The sequence below is a fragment of the Anomaloglossus baeobatrachus genome, chromosome 10, assembly GCF_048569485.1.
Source record: "Anomaloglossus baeobatrachus isolate aAnoBae1 chromosome 10, aAnoBae1.hap1, whole genome shotgun sequence".
NCBI classification, from domain to species: Eukaryota; Metazoa; Chordata; class Amphibia; order Anura; family Aromobatidae; genus Anomaloglossus; species Anomaloglossus baeobatrachus.
The window spans coordinates 180,748,910-180,764,433 of record NC_134362.1 but is presented as its reverse complement, the minus strand read 5'-3'; the positions used below and the strand labels follow the sequence as shown (position 1 = coordinate 180,764,433).

General features: G+C 46.9%; 1 long non-coding RNA gene across 1 annotated transcript; it reads left to right on the top strand.

Moving 5' to 3' along the window:
• Positions 1-938: 938 nt before the first annotated feature.
• Positions 939-14,851, top strand: LOC142255378 (uncharacterized). The gene is made up of 3 exons (XR_012727416.1): positions 939-978; positions 2,341-2,481; positions 14,489-14,851. It is a non-coding gene; the product is annotated as an uncharacterized LOC142255378 (long non-coding RNA).
• Positions 14,852-15,524: the final 673 nt, after the last annotated feature.

The window sequence follows — 15,524 nt, the reverse complement described above, 5'->3', positions numbered from 1 at the left end:
TTACACGCTACGATGTATCTTACGATATGTCGTCGGGGTCACGTCGTAAGTGACGCACATCCGGCATCGTTTGACACATCGTAGCGTGTGACAGCTACAAGCGACTGTGATCGAGCAATAATACTCACCTTATCGTTGCTCGTTGACACGTCGCTCATTTTCTAAAAATCTAATGTCTGGTTGTTAAATGTTCCCGAGGCAGCACACATCGCTCCGTGTGACACCCCGGGAACGATGAACTGCAGCTTACCTCCGTCCCGCCGGCAATGCGGAAGGAAGGAGGTGGACGGGATGTTACGTCCCACTCATCTCCGCCCCTCCGCTTCTATTGGCCGGCTGCTGTGTGACGTCGTGGTGACGGCGAACATCATTCCCCCTTCAGGAAGTGGATGTTCGCAGCCCAAAGCGAGGTCGTTTGGAAGGTAAGTACGTGTGACGGGGGTTAACAACATTGTGCGACATGGGCATTAAATTGCCTGTGCCGCACAAACGATGGGGGCGGGTGTGATCGCAAATGCAATCGCACGATAAATTGTAACATGTAAACCAGCCTTTACTCTCCCTGGGTCCAGCACTTTGTATCTGATTCTGTCCTGGTCTCCATTGTTTGGCTGCAGTGGTGACATCATGTTGACCTTGCTGCAGTCAATTACTGAGCTCAGCGGCTTGTGCCATCTATAGTGGTAGTCAGGGCCGGATTATAGGCGGGGCAGACGGGGCTTCAGCCCAGGGGCCCCCACCACAAGAGCCTCTGAGGGGGCCCCCACCACCATCTGTGTGTCCGCCATTTTATTAATGCCGCAGTGGTTCAAGACCGCACTGTACCTTTAAGGTATTTCAATCCCGGCCATCACTGTGCTGCAGACACGCCCACTGCACGCTGTGTGGGCTGCGTCTGCCAGGATGACGTCACCACGCTGCTGTTTCTTCCTGCCGTAGAGGAGCTTGTGGGAGGACCGGAGGTCTCAGTGGATCCCGGTAAGTATGAGGTCATTAATCATGGTGCCGGCCGGGCAGGAGACTGCAGTGAGGAGGGAGCAGACGCCGCTGATAACTCCAGACCGGTTCCATAGTGTCAGCGGCCACTCTGCTATCAGTGTGACTTATTGCAGGAGTGTGCTCTGCTGCAGATCAGGTCGGGCTGTCAGTGCCGGGTCATCGGCTGCAGCCTCATCCCTCCCCTGCAATAACTCACACTGAGCTCCAGCAGAGACATCACTACCCAGATCCTGCACTGATCACATCTGAGCCTGCAGCACACATTACACTATATGGCCCATATTACATATAGAATATGTTACATCCTGTCCTGTAGGCCCAGGTGTGATCAGTGCAGGGGATTGTATATCTGTGCACATGGGATACCACATCCAGCGTACAGAGAGAGTAGTGTGATATACTGTGTACACACATCAGATGGTATATAATAATGTGTATATTGTATAACATCTGGTGTCTGTATCACAGTATATTGTGTACCAGTCATGTATTCTCCTGTACACTGTACAGGGGCGTACCTTTGGGGGGCATGCATCATATTTGCCCCTGCACAGTAATCAGGGGGGCACCATTAAAAAGTGAGGCAGCAGTATGGTGGGAGAAAATTGTAAGTTGAGAGTATTGGTGGAGAAAAGTGTGAGGGGCATAGTATAGAGACTGGGTAGTGGGGGGGGGATAAGCAGTATAGAGGAGGGGCAGCATGGTGGCCAGTGTGAGGGCACAGTATGGAGGGCACAGTATGCTGAGGAGGGGGAATGTGAGACTGAGGTGCACTATAGTGACTGTATAGTGAAAGAGAGAGGCGGTATAGAGAAGGGGCAGCATGGTGGCCAGTGTGAGGGCACAGTATGGAGGGCACAGTATGCTGAAGAGGGGGAATGTGAGACTGAGGTGCGGTATAGTGACTGGGTAGTGAAGGAGGTAGGCAGTATAGAGAAGGGGCAGCATGGTGGGCAGTGTGAGGGCACAGTATGGAGGGCACAGTATGCTGAGGAGGGGGAATGTGAGATTGAGTTGCACTATAGTGATTTTGATACTGAGGGTGAGGGCAGTATAGAGAGGGGATAGCATGGGGACATTGTGAGGGCACAGCTCAGGAGGGGGTGTGTGAGGAGGGGGCACAGTATAGACATTTGGAAGTATAGTGGGGACACAATGTACAGGACGGTGTGACGAGGGGGCCCAGAAGTGAAAGAAGAGGCCATGTACCATAAGAGGGACATTGTGTGGGTCATTTTATGCAGGGAGCACAGTGAGTGGCAATTATTTATTCAGGCGCACAGCGTAGGTCATATATTTATATTTAGGAGCATTATAATCATTCTGCTATTTATTTATAAGGGCATAATGTTGAGATGTGCTGCAGAAGGCCCAGGAGGTCTGCAGAGAGGAGCTGTGGATGTGAAAAGTCATCATGACGTCTGGACAAGATGGAGAAGAAAGAATAAGATGTCTCCGATCAGAGAAGATGTCACCTACAAGGTACCTGGATGTAACTGTATGTTTGTGATACTCAATGCTTCATAAATACTGATAACTCCCAGCATCTTCTTACAATTGTTAAGGACATACTGGGAGTTGTTAATTCATGTGATACAAATGTATATGGGGATGTGACATTACAATATATTGTTGTAGTAAATTTGGTACTGTAGTCATGTATTGGTGGTTCTGGTGATATATTCGTTTACTGATGAGGGTGCTAGCAGGGGCGTAACTACCGCGGTCGTCATTATGACCGGGCCCGGGAGGTTAGGGGCCCGGCGCCCGCCAGGCAGATCAGCAGCCAGCTCCTGTCAGTGAGAGAGGAGCTGCGCTGTTCTGCCGCAGACCACGCGGCTGCTATTTGAACCGGTGCCGCCGACGACACCGGGCCCCCCTGCCTGGTGTCAGCCGCGGCATCGGGACCCCCTGCCTGGTGTCAGCCGCAGAACCGGAGCCCCCTGCCTGGTGTCAGCGGCTGCAGCGGCTCCCCCATCACCGCGCACAGTAATGATGAAGCATAGCGCTGCCGCGCTATGCATCATCATTCTAACCCTGTACCTGCGCCGTGACGTCACTCCCGTGCGACTGTTGTGCTAAATGCACAGAGTGCAGGACGGGAGGACGCCAACCGCAACACCGGGAGAACGAGCAGCGGGGAGGACGAGCGGCGGCGGGGGAACGAGGAGAGCGGCGAGGACAGAGCAGCGGGGAGGACGAGCAGCGGCGGGGGAACGAACAGCGGCGAGGACAGAGCAGCGGCGAGGACGAGCAGCGGCGGGGGAACGAGGAGACGTGAAGAGAGAGGGTACACGGTGGTCAGAGGCTTGGGGAGGCTGCATTATTTTACATGGAGGCTGCATTATTATACATGCAGGCCTGGGGAGGCTGCATTATTATACATGGAGGCCTGGGGAGGCTGCATTATTATACATGGAGGCCTTTGGAGGCTGCATTATTATACATGGAGGCCTTTGGAGGCTGCATTATTATACATGGAGGCCTTTGGAGGCTGCATTATTATACATGGAGGTCTGGAGAGGCTGCATTATTATACATGGAGGACTGGAGAGTCTGCATTATTATACATGGAGGCCTGGAGAGGCTGCATTATTATACATGGAGGCTTGCTGCTATATTATACATGGAGGCAGGCTGCATTATTATACATGGAGGCCTGGGGAGGCTGGCTGCATTATTATACTTGGAGGCCTGGGGAGACTGGCTGCATTATTATACTTGGTGGCCTAGGGAGGCTGGCTGCATTATTATACATGGAGGCCTGGGGAGGCTGGCTGCATTATTATACATGGAGGCCTGGGGAGGCTGGCTGCATTATTATACATAGAGGCATGGAGAGGCTGGCTGCATTATTATACATGGAGGCCTGGAGAGGCTGGCTGCATTATTATACATGGAGGACTGGGGAGGCTGGCTGCATTATTATACATGGAGGCCTTTGGAGGCTGCATTATTATACATGGAGGTCTGGAGAGGCTGCATTATTATACATGGAGGACTGGAGAGGCTGCATTATTATACATGGAGGCCTGGAGAGGCTGCATTATTATACATGGAGGCTTGCTGCTATATTATACATGGAGGCAGGCTGCATTATTATACATGGAGGCCTGGGGAGGCTGGCTGCATTATTATACTTGGAGGCCTGGGGAGACTGGCTGCATTATTATACTTGGTGGCCTAGGGAGGCTGGCTGCATTATTATACATGGAGGCCTGGGGAGGCTGGCTGCATTATTATACATGGAGGCCTGGGGAGGCTGGCTGCATTATTATACATAGAGGCATGGAGAGGCTGGCTGCATTATTATACATGGAGGCCTGGAGAGGCTAGCTGCATTATTATACATGGAGGACTGGGGAGGCTGGCTGCATTATTATACATGGAGGGCTGGGTGCATATTATATATGGAGGACTATGTGGTGTAGTATAATATATGGAGAACTATGAGAAATTAATTATAATAATTGAAGGGACTGGGGAGGCTGGCTGCATTATTATACATGGAGGGCTGGGTGCATATTATACATGGAGGATTATGGGGGTGCATTATACTATATGGAGAACTATGGGGGTGCAGTATAATATATGGAGGACTATGTGGGGCAGTATTATATATTATGTACTATGGGGTGAATTATAATACATGGAGAACTATGGGAAATGCATTATAATACATGGAGGACTATGGAGCTGCATTCTAATATATGAAGGGTTATGTGGGACCCTTTACACTATATGGAAGGCTATGTGGGGGCCATTATTGTGTTTGGAGAACTATATACGAGGGGGGACAAAGATACAATCAGGGGATGGGAACATTTTGTGCTGAGGGGAAAAAGGCTCTTTCCCTCAGCACCCAGCTTTCCCATGCTCTGCTATACATCTTCTCTCAGCACCCAGCTTTCTCATGCTCTGATATAGGAAAGCTGAGTGCTGAGGGAAAGATGTATAGCAAAGCATGGGGAAGCTGGGTGCCGAGGACAAGATGGATATCAGAACATAAGAAAGCTGGGTGCTGATAGAGGGATTTCAGATCATGGGAAATCTGGGTGCTGAGGGTAAGAGCCAAGTGTCAGTGTCATTATCCTGTACCCCAAGTGTCGGTGTATGTGGAGGGGGGCCCAGATCTGAACTTTGCATCGGGGCCCATCAAACTCTAGTTACGCCACTGGGTGCTAGTGATGTATTTTGGTATTGCTTTTGGTTCTGGTGCTGTACACTGTGTGCAGAATTATTAGGCAACTTGTATTTTAGAGGATTTTTTTTATTATTGATCAACAACTATGTTCTCAATCAACCCAAAAGACTCATGAATGTCAAAGCTTAATATTTTTGGAAGTTGGAGTGGGTTTTTTTAGATTTGGCTATCTTAGGAGGACATCTGTTTGTGCAGGTAACTATTACTGTGCAGAATTATTAGGCAACTTAATAAAAACCAAATCTATTCCCATCTCACTTGTTTATTGTCACCAGGTAAACCAATATAACTGCACAAAATTTAGAAATAAACATTTCTGACATGCAAAAACAAAACCCCCAAAAATGAGTGCCCAATATCACCCCCTTTCTTTATGATGACACTCAGCAGCCGACCATCCATAGATTCTGTCATTGCTTGATCTGTTTACGCTCAACATTGTGTGCAGCAGCCACCACAGCCTCCAGACACTGCTCCCAGAGGTGTACTATTTTCCCTCCCTGTAGATCTCACATTTTATGAGGGACCACAGGTTCTCTATGGGGCTCAGATCAGGTGAACAAGGGGGCCATGTCATTATTTTTCATCTTTTAGAGCTTTACTGGCCAGCCACGCTGTGGAGTAGTTGGATGCATGTGATGGAGCATTGTCCCGCATGAAAATAATGTTTTTCTTGAACGATACCGACTTCTTCCTGTACCACTGCTTGAAGAAGTTGTCTTCCAGAAGCTGGCAGTAGGTCTGGGAGTTGAGCTTCACTCCATCCTCAACACGAAAGGTCCTACAAGTTGATCTTTGATGATACCAGCCCATACCAGTGCCCACCTCCACCTTGCTGGCGTCTGAGTCGGAGTGGAGCTCTCTGCCCTTTACTGATCGCCTCTGGCCCATCCATCTGGCCCATCAAAAGTCACTCTCATTTCATCAGCCCATAAAACCTTTGCTAAATCAGTCTTAAGATCTTTCTTGGCCCAGTCTTGACGTTTTATCTTCTGTTTCTTGGTCAGAGGTGGTGGTTTTCAGCCTTCCTTACCTTGGCCATGTCCTTGAGTACGGCATACCTTGTGCTTTTTGATACTCCAGTAACGTTGCAGCTCTGAAATATGGCCAAACTGGTGGCAAATGGCATCTTGGCAGCTTCACGCTTGATTTTCCTCAATTCATAGGGAGTTATTTTGTGCCTATTTTGCTTCTTGCGACCCTGTTGGCTATTTGCCATGAAACGCTTGATTGTTCGGTGATCACGCTTCAAAAGTTTGGCAATTTCAAGACTGCTGCATCCCTCTACAAGACATCGCACAATATGGACTTTTCAGAGCCCGTCACATCTCTCTTCTGACCCATTTTACCAAAGGAATAGAAGTTGCCTAATAATTAAACACACCTTATATAGGGTGTTGATGTCATTACACCGCACCCCTCCTCATTACAGAGATGCACATCACCTGACTTACTTAATTGGTAGTTGGCTCTCAGCCTATACAGCTTGGAGTAGGACGACATGTATAAAAAGTATCATGGGAGCAAAATACTCATTTGCCTAATAATTCTGCACACAGTGTATTTATGTATATTTTACTGATTCTGATCCTGTACACACGTAGCAAGCCATAATTTGTAAAATTACATGACCGCAAGGGTTTCTACATTATGTTAGTAGCATTAAAGGTGTTGTCCAGGTTTGTGATGAAAGTTTCTATGTGACTGCAGACTTCTGAATCCTCAGTGTGCACACTGCACACTGTCTGGACTCTCCGATGCCAGCAGTGAGAGCTTGAGGGCATGTAACTATTGAGTGAGGCTGCAGACGTCCTAATTTGAATGTGGCCGGAAGTAAGCAAATCGCATACTTGCAGTGCCATGACTACTTGCTCATGGCACGGGAAAATCATGACAGTGTGCAGTCCGCAAGCTGTGAGAATTCAGAAGTCTGCAGTCATATAGGATAACTACAAATTTCCCTTGTCGACCTGGACAACCCCTTTAATAATAAAAGTAAGCCCCGTAGCATGCCCAATCAAACAACCTGTAATATACTCAATGTAAGGATTTAGCTCTGCTTGCTAATTCCAGAAGTGGTCACATGACCACTTGCAGGTCATTTTAATACTTTGAATCACAATTAGCTTCTCTTCCTGCTTCTCTTTATGGGCTGTAGTATTTCACTGAACATTGAGAGAATTAGGAAGAGCAGCTCATCGGCACGTGTGAAAATGGCGTATGAGCGGTCACATGACAACTACTCAAACCGCATAAGCCGTGTATAGAAGGGGGCGCCAAACTGAACTCCTACTCCATGGACAGGAAAACCTAGATCCACCTCTGATACAGTGTATGGCATACCGTGTACAGACATCAGCTGCTATGTACTACTCCGGAGACAATACAATAGAGAGCACATTGTGATTTTCAGCAACCATGGCTGCCAGTGAGAACTTTCCCTTTCTTTATTTTTACTATTCCTTGGCTGTCTTAACATTTGGGATCAATAAAAAAATGTGAGTAACTTTACTTTCTGAGTATAAGTGACGGCTGTGAGTGATCCTGGACTGTATCTGTATTGTAGTGCTGTAAATCTGAATGTGGCAGAACAGGATAAGATCCAAGCTCATTGGATTTATATCTAAATGCTACATTCGCACTCTACTGTTATGACTAAAAATGTTAATGTTATGGGGCCCCCACCAGATTTTCTGCCCAGGGGCCCCCACCAACCTTAATCCGGCCCTGGATATTGCTAGTGTCGCGGGCGGAGGAGGGGACGCTGCGCTCACCCACTGCTCGGGTCCGGCACGGCTACTGCTTCGCTTGCTGCTCGGTGGCTCGAGCAGTGGGCCGGATCCGGGGACTCGAGCGGCGCTCCTCGCCCGTGAGTGAAAAGGGGAATGGTTTTGGGGATTGATTGTCCGTGACACCACCCACGGTTGTGGTGAGGTTGTGACACCACCGCTGCTCTGGACGGGGATCCCGGGAGCGATGACAGGGAGCAGCGCAGTTGTTTTCCCCTCCGTGGGTAGGGGGTTGGTTGTCCCGGGGCCCGGTGAGGGAGGGATGTGTAGCAGGCGGGTTATGGGGCCTGGTGAGGTGCAGGGTCGCGGGGGCAGCGCAGTGCCGCACGGCACGGTGGTACTCACTCAGCCAATGACGAATGCAAAGTCCTTGGTAAAACACACGGCTGGATGGACGGGGCCCACTGACGGCTGCGGTGGTTTCTTCTCCCGTTAGGTTGATGGTGACTGTCTTTCCCTGCACCTTTGGTTTGTTTGTGGTACTGATGGCTTCCCACCGGTAACCCGCTCCCCAGCTTGGATGGATGCTGAGGGAGCCCCTTTTGCCCGCAGGCTCTGGCCCTGGGAACTGTAGCCTTGGCGGTGACTGTGTTTCCCTTCACGGTGTGAGCTGTTGCCTTCAATCCGGTCTTGACTGCTGGGAGGTTCCCTTCGCTAACGGATTTGACCGGTTTTACGGCAACTCCTGGCCTGGTCGGGGTCCGTAAGCCCTGCCGAATGGTGCTGGCTTCTCTCCGTTCCCCGGTCCGGTACTGGCAGGCCACCGCCCGTCCCTGGTCCTTACGGTTCACTCCAATCGGCCTCTCCTGCAGACGGTCACCACCGTCTGGCAACCTTGCTGTAGGTGCCCGGGCCACGTACCCGGACACGGTCAGTCTCCTCTACTGTCACTTCACCTCTCTCTTCAACTCCAAAACTCTATCTCAACTCATCTCACTCCTTTTCCCGCCTCCAGGACTGTGAACTCCTCGGTGGGCGGGGCCAACCACCTGGCCCACCCCCTGGGGTGAACATCAGCCCCTGGAGGGAGGCAACAAGGATTTTTGTTTGACTTCGGTGTGCCTAACCGGGGTGTGGGGTGTGTTTTTGTAGTATCTGTGACGACCTGGCTTGTCCAGGGCGCCACACTAGCAATCGTACCCGCCCCCGTCGGTTGTGCGACACGGGCAAATTGCTGCCCGTGGCTCACAACACCGCAAACACCCGTCACACAGACTTACCTTCCCTGCGTCGTCACTCTGGCCGGCAATCCACCTCCTTTCTAAGGGGGCAGTTTGTGCGGCGTCACAGCGACGTCACACGCCGGCCGTCCAATAGCAGAGGAGGGGTGGAGATGAGCGGCCAGAACATGCCGCCCACCTCCTTCCGTCCTCATTGCCGGTGGATGCAGGTAAGGAGATGTTTGTCGTTCCTGCGGTGTCACACACAGCGATGTGTCCTGCCGTAGGAACGACGAACAACATCGCACCTGCAGCAGCAACGATACTAAGGAAATGAACGACGTGTCAACGAGCAACAATTTTTCACGTTTTTGCGTCCGTTGAACGTCGCTCATTGGTGTCACACGCTGTGATGTCGCTAACGGTGCCGGATGTGCGTCACTAATGACGTGACCCCGACGATATATCGTTAGCGATGTCGCAGAGTGTAAAGCACCCTAAAGCTGAAATTTTTACTGGTACCATTTTTGGGTATAATGTTTTGATCACCTCTTATATTTTATTGCATTATAGTGATGGATAAAAAACATAATTCTGGATTTTTAAAAAAAATAAATTCATTAGGCCGTTTACCGATCAAATCAATTTATTTTATAATTTGATAGATCAGGCATTTCTTGATTAAAAACTTTTTTTGACCTTTTTATTGTTTTTACTAGTCCTTTTAGGGGACTTGAACCTGCCATCATCTGATCACTTGTGCTATACACAGCAGTGCATTAGCACTTGTGTGTATAGCAGAAATGATGATTTCCTATGAACGCTTTGACATACACAGGGGTCATCAGCTGACACCTGGCTGTCATGAAAACCCATCGGTGCCTAACGATGATGTCACAAAACAACATGAAAGGGAGCACTACTGTGAAGATTCTTAGAAACAAATGTTAGAAGGTAATGCATTCATCTAGTCAAGTTGCGCTACAAACACAACTTTGATAGTAGCACATGGCTGTTTAATAGGTGATCCTGGCAGCAGGTTGGGAGTGCTTGTGTGGACTGGTGGTGCGGATTGGGGATGAAGACCGCTGCACACCACAGTGCAGGCAATGATCATGGTGTCATTTGATAATGTGTGCTGTAGATGGAAACTTCTGTTACTCCAACAAGATTGTGCCAATGCTGCCGAGGAGCGAGTGCAGGTGACTCCCCACCGCGTGCTGAGAACCAAGACTCGATGACCTTATGTGCAGCTATACTTCAGGTCGTACAGGAGCTCAGTGTATTACCTCAGCTTAATGATGATGTCATGGGTCTTCCAATGGGAGAGGGTAATAGCGCACTCCCCGCCGGTGCATGTTAAATCTCGCTGTCAGAAATTGACAGCGGAATTTAAATGGTTAACAGTCGCAGGCAGATCTCATCTGTCAGAGGTGCCTATTTGCTGATCAGATCAGCCGACATGTGGAGGGAAAGATGTGGACTCAGCTTGCAGAGACACAACCTAGGACGTACCAGTATGTCCAAAGTTAAGAAAGAATTAAATATGTAATCATTTAAAGGGTTAGGTTGCCAGAATTTGCAGAAACATATTTGTGCAGTTTGTAGCCTAATCCAAGTTTCAACTGTTTTTCCCAGAGATTGGCGGCACATGTTATTATCTGACAGTTCCCTGTTTTTGCATTAGCGGACTCTAGGACCCTGGCAAACTGTCAGTTTTTCCTCTTTGTTGCCAGCCTCTGACTTCCTTTATAAACCTCACCCTGGGAGAATTTATAGTTTGTTCCTTGCTTAGCTTAGGAAAGGTCATCTTGTGTTGTTACTGACTTCTGTGTTTGCTTCAGAACAGATAAGTGTTTGTCTTCTGCTATCTACCAGGTCTCTGGTGATTGCAGTTGTGTTTCCCCTGTATTGTCCCCTGTCTCTTCCTTTAGTGATAGTGGTGTTGATAAAGAGCTCATACCCTCCATCTTTACTTAGGGACCATATCAGGCTTTGCCTAGGGCCGAGGTATTCCTGCACAGCGACAGGTGCAGAACCTGTACAGAGTGGGTGAGGACAGTGAGGGTGAGCTGCAGGTCATAGTCAGGTGTCACCACTTCTCCCCATTCCCTAGTGATAGGACATTCCATTCCCCTTCCGTTTGTGTTATCCTAGATGGCCGGTATAGCTGTTAAGTCTAATAAGAAAGGAGTTTTGTTTTTAACGGGTCCTTAAAAAAGACAATATTAGAAAAGGAAGATTTCTCATCAGCTACAGTACAGTTGAGAAACTCTTCTGAAGTTATTCTAGCTGATGCTCCTGACTACCTCTATTTGCATGTTAATGAAGTTGAAGGCCAGATGCCACTAATTACAACCTCTCCACTCTGTCCAATATACCACGAGGAAACGCGCATGAATAGACCTTTTAATTCCATTATGCAAATGTGATTTAAGACGCTAAAGAATAAATTCTAACTCATGGCATCCACCGTGGCATATTGGCAGAGGGGAAATTAATTAATATATATGAGAGATGAAGATGGAAATACAAATACTTATTATTGTGCAGAACGCTAATGATACTGTGATTGAGAGCAGCTATTCACTTTACGAACACAGCAGGGATTTCCAAAAATTCTTTTATCAGTGATACATAGGGCTGAATTCCCGGTATTCATGGGCTCATTTGGTCTGCCAAGTTGCTGGAGGAACCTCCAGTTGACCTATTCAATACATATGGATCCAGAAAGACGAAAATGGATGAAGTTATGGGATAAATTGTGTCTAATGATCGAGGACCTTTTTTTAACACTATAATCATGGATTAGTGGAATGGTTTGGCACAACGATGGAAGAGATAACATTTTTATGTGAATATTACTACTGAAAATGCTGCTCACATGGATAATTATTTTAGGGAGTAAAGACGAGCAACTAAATGTGAATAGAAATACATTTTACTTTTACATCAGCTGCTGTAAATATCCACTCCTCACTCCTCCCTATGCCGGCTATAGCTCATACCTATGCTGTCCAGTCACCTCACCCTTTTCCACAGGCATGTTAATTAAGCACCATACTTGGGCCTGCTCCACCTTCATTCATGGTTGCTGGTCGGGCACTGTGAGGGTCAGTTCTGACATTGTCCCAATGTGTGTGGCGTTTGCTGCACATGCTGGGACCTGGACTGCCTTTATTCGCAGCTGCTTCTCCTTCCAACATGGAAGCGGTTCTGAAATGTTACAGGTAAATGTGTTGCTTTAATATGGTTCTACTTCTAATACATTTAAGAGGCCGCATGGCACGTGAAACATATAATATGGAGTAGGACCCCCCTATCGAGATTTGCCATGACGTGGCAGGGGTGGCTCAAAAAATTGACCAACTGTTTGCTAAAAATCTCATTTTGTATTTTAGTACAGTTGGAATGAATTTGTGAATTTACACTTTTTATTTGTTGCATGCCACTCATAGGTAGTGCTGGCTCCCCCTCTTTTATTGTTACTAAGCTGTCCATGTAGAAGGAGCTTGTCTCTGTAGAGCTGTGGTGTTGTTACAGTGGCAGCTGCAAAGCTCCTGCTGACAAAACCTTGGATTAGTCATTGTTTTGTCTTTCCCCACCTGTTTGTGTTATCTACCTTGTGTGGTCTTATTGCAGTGACGAGAATAGTGTCTCACTGGCCATCACTAGTCAGGGTGAGTTCAGGCCCAGCGAGTGTCTAGGCATGTGATCGGTGCATGAGGGAAGTGCCCATCTCGGGACATTAGGCAGTGCAGGGATCAGCCTCGGGTGAGTGATAGGTGGTGACCGCGCTCACCTCTCCCTTGCGCCAGGTCCCTCCATTGTATTGTTTCCTTGGTGTACCCTGTGTGTTGCGGTGCTCTCCGGATTCTCCTCTTCACCTGGCAGGACCCGGGTAGTAAGTGCGTAACATACACTCATGTGATGGCTCACTTCTTTGGCCCCTCCACTGTTCACTGCGGAGCTGGAATCACCAGGCCTCTCGCAACGTCCTCCTTTCATGAAGCTATGGAGGGTTCTGCACATAGACTATCCCCACCAAGTGTGTGTTAGAGCCGTCTGCTCTATACCTTCTCAGGTAGATGAAGGATCGGCCGGTTGTGAGAGTGACAATTAACACACCAAGACAAGTGAAGTCTATAGTGAATCAAGGTTCTCTGTCTTTATTAGAATTGCAAGGTTTCTTATACCTTCTAAGCTGATTACGCAATATGAGACACGTGATATGATTATACAACTTCAGATTTTACCAAATATAGTTATTTGGGATATAAGCATGATATCATCACATAAGGAAAGGATTAATATTTTAAGCCAAGAAAGGATTAATATGTCAAGCCAAAGATATGTAATAAAAAGTGTTTTAAGAGATGTGTTCAATCAAACCTTGTCAAACAAGCGCCAGGTCAAGATGACCGTATAAAGAATTCTTGGGCCTTAATGATAGTCTGGCAGATGTGAAATAGAACATCAATTACTCATTCCAAACTTGCATAATAGATTGCGTAACGATTTCATAACTCTTTGCATAACTATATTAGAAAACAATGAACTTCTATAACTTCTATACTGGACTTCGATCTATACCAAAAAGATACAAGATGGCTTCTCTAACATGTGTAAGGCTCAATATCTTCTCTAAATACTGTAACCATTGATGTCTGCCACTTAAAATGACAGTGGCTAGAAAAATACATAATTTGGTTTGCCCTACTCCCACGAGGATTAACACCTTTTCTACCTCTCTAAACTTTCTAGATGGAGTTGTTCTTTCCACCAAGGGTGGACAGATCATTGGTGCACCCTGTGCGGCTGTCCAGGGGCCCCAGATGTTAGAGGGCCCATTTCTGCCTCCAAAGCAGGGATAATTATGCATTTTGATGACTTGTTGGGCTGCAAAGGGCGCATATACTGTTCATGCACAGTGGTTCTCTTCTGTCTGTGTCCACCAGTGCTTTCTACTCTACAGGGTGGACCATTTATATGGATACACCTAAATAAAATGGTAATGGTTGGTGATATCAACTCCCTGTTTGTGGCTCATTAATATATGAGAGGGGGGAAACTCTTCAAGATGGGTGGTTACCATGGCGGCCATTTTGAAGTCGGCCATATTGGATCCAACTTTATTTTTTCCAAAATGAGGAGGATCATGTAACAGATCAGACTTATTGAGAATTTCAGAAGACAGACAAAGGTGTGCCTGGATTTAATGTAACTTTATTCGTTCATTAGTTATTTACAATTTTATGACCACTTATAAAATGTGTTCAAAGTGCTGCCCATTGTGTTGGATTGTTAATGCAACCCTCTTTTCCCACTCTTTACAGACTGATAGCAACACCACAGAAGAAATGCTAGCACTATGTAATATTAGATGGACATCTGACAACCAAGGCCTGAAGTGCAGGGCAACATAGAAGAAATAGTGGATGTCTACTGAACAACAGAGTAATAATCCGGATACATTATTAGTACATTTCGCTCTCTGTAGATAGACTGTTTTTATGAAAATTTATCCGAGAAAAAAGCCAAGGGATTAGGCCATCTGAAGAATTGTAAAGGCTGTCTTATTATTAGATTCTTATAAATCCCAAAGGGCAAGAAGAAAGAACGGAAAAATGCGTACTGTATCTCCAGCAGGTTCTTCATTCTGTGCGACGCGATTCTCTACCTTTTATCACTGAATTACTGAAAGAACTATACAAAAATACAATAAATAGATACATGTAAGCAAGAAGAGAAAAACATCTCTCTGGGCTAATATTCTATTATACAAAGAGACCTGTCAAAATCTTACAGATATAGCGCTAAAACATTGTCTTCTATCTATCTATCTATCTATCTATCTATCCCTCTATCTATCTATCCCTCTATCTATCCCTCTATCTATCTATCTATCCATCCATCCATCCATCCATCCATCCATCCATCCATCTATCTATCTATCTATCTATCTATCTATCTATCCCTCTATCTATCCCTCTATCTATCTATCTATCTATCTATCTATCTATCCCTCTATCTATCTATCTATCTATCTATCTATCCCTCTATCTATCCCTCTATCTATCTATCTATCTATCTATCCCTCTATCTATCCATCTATCTATCTATCTATCTATCTATCTATCCCTCTATCAAATCAAATCAAATCAAATAAGCTTTATTGGCAGGACCAAATACAAATTAGTTTTGCCAAAGCAAGTGTACATTAGGGACTGGGGCTGTGGGGATGGTGGGTGGGGACTGTAGGAAGGATGGATGGGGCACATTCAGGGTGGGGACTGTGGGGGCACTTCTAGGATGGGGGCTATGGAAGTCCATGGCTTATGATGGGACATATCCAGGGTGGGGACTGTAGTA